Genomic DNA, 2,420 nt, shown 5'->3' on the forward strand with positions numbered 1-2,420 from the left:
GTCAGCAGGCTGCCCCAACCCGATGGGAGCCCTGTTATGGCCAGAAAGCATATTTTATTCCTATGTTGCTTATGCTGTAAATTCTTACTTTAGGATTTTTTAAGATGGTCATCTGACACGGTTTCCCAGGAAAAGTTTTGTGTTTCTGTTAAAAAGCCCCATCTATTTCAAATGTATGGAAGAAAATGTGTGAATGGTATGGCCAATGCATGCTTGGTTGTTTTTTTTTTTTTTTTTTTTTTTTAGTTTATTTATTTATTATGTACACAGAAGAGGGTGACAGATCTCATTACAGATGGTTGTGAGCCACCATGTGGGTGCTGGGAATTGAACTCAGGACTTCCGGAAGAATAGTCGGTGCTCTTAACCTCTGCGCCATCTCTCCAGCCCTGCATGCTTGTTTTTAACTGGTCTTGGATGCCTGGGTTTGGGTGTTCCATGTGTCTTGGTAATAGCTCAGTTGTTACTACAACTAGCTGCCTGGACTCAGAATATGATGACCGAGAAAGTTATTTTATGTTGTTCTACCTTATTATAAAGAAAAAACAGCTAAGAAATTGGTTATGGTTAAAAATCTGTAAGAAAAGTTAACTTAAAACTAGTAACTCCTGGGTTGGGGATTTAGCTCAGTGGTAGAGTGCTTGCCTAGCAAGCGCAAGGCCTGGGGTTCGATCCTCAGCTCAAAAACAAACAAACAAACAAACCAAAAACCTAGTAACTCCAAATTTAAACTGCTCTGGAAACCAACACATGGTCTGCCACTACCCTAACTAAGTGCAACCAGCCATGTGGGCTAAGGTTAAAGAGAGAGGTCATATGACTTCACCATCATCTTAGATAGAAATGACCACATGGAAATGGGTCCACCAGGAGACATTGGGTCTCCAAGTTATTTTGGATTAGGATAGACCCTATCTCAAAACAACACAACAAAACAAAAATAAACCCACCAAAAAACAAATCAGCAGCAACATTCCGAATCTGGGTAAGCTTACTCTATATGTGATATACAAGGTGGAGGAGGTATGCTGTTAAGTCTCATATCTCACACACACACACTAAATAATGATCCACCAAAAAAAACCTAGTATCTTACATTTTAAAGAGAAATTTTAATTTACAATTATGACATTAAGGTATAAAAATGACCAGTTGACCTATGCTTTTCTCTTTTATTACCACTACAACCACCACCAAAAATACTCATCAGAAACAACCCACATTTTCCAGGGTTCTTTTCATGCCCAATTTAGCATAAAGAGGACAAAAGTTCATTTTTTAAATGATGTTGATGCCTGTTAAGCCTACTTAGATCCTCACTGATTATGAAATTAGGCTATGGCCATTGAGGCACCTCAGGTGATTTTTTATTATTTAAGATTGATTTTATTATGTTTATGTATGTGGGGCTATGTGAACATGAGTGCTGTGCCCATAGAGGTAAGATGTTGGATCCCCTGGCGCTAGAGTTACAGAGAGTTCTGAGCCATCTAACATGTATGCTGGGAACTGAACTCAGGTCCTCTGCATGCACAGTCAGTACATGCTCTTAATTGCTGTCATCTCTCTAGTCCCACCTTGGTGACTCAATATGACAGGTTTAAAAAAAAAGTGTTTTCTCTCCAATAACAAAACTTCATTCTTTGATTTAATCAATAATTAAGGATCCTTTACTAAATGAACTTATATAGTAACTAGTGGTAACAAGCATGCCCCAAAGCCAAAGGAATTATAGCTGTCAATTGCCCCACGCACAGCCCAATAAAGTGTAGCATCAAGGAGTCCTTGCCTGAAAGTTAGAGAACATTCCTAGACCCATAGCTTACTTCATGTCTTAGTTACTTTTGTACTATTAGAATAAAAGATTTATAAAATGAAAAATTTAATTTGAGGCTCGCAGTTCCAGGGGTTTAGAGTTTATGACCATCATGGCAGGGAGCATGACAGCAGAGAAGCAGGCATATGGAGCAGTATCTGTTGGGTTCACATTTGTTCCACAAGCACCAGGCAGAGAGAACTAACTAGGAATGCCATGGGTTTTTTTGTTTGTTTGTTTGTTTTGTTTTGTTTTTGTTTTTGTTTTTTTGAAACTTCAAAGCCCAGCTCCAGTGACATATCTCCTCTAACAAGGTCACATCGCTTAAACCTTCCCAAACAGTTCCACCAACTATGAACTAAGCATTCAAAACATATGAGCCCATGTGTGGTGATATTTTGTTTGTACTCTAACAAAATTTGCTTGAAGATCAGAGGACAGGGCCAACCACTAGATTAAACATAGTGGTAACACACATCTTTAATCTTAGCATTCAAGAGGCAGAGATCTGTCTGGATCTTTTCCTGTGAGTTCAAAGCCACCCTGGACTACACAAAATTCATCCAGTCTAAAAGAGAAACATAGCCAGACAATGGTGGCAACC

This window comes from Onychomys torridus, chromosome 2 (assembly GCF_903995425.1).
Source record: "Onychomys torridus chromosome 2, mOncTor1.1, whole genome shotgun sequence".
NCBI lineage: Eukaryota > Metazoa > Chordata > Mammalia > Rodentia > Cricetidae > Onychomys > Onychomys torridus.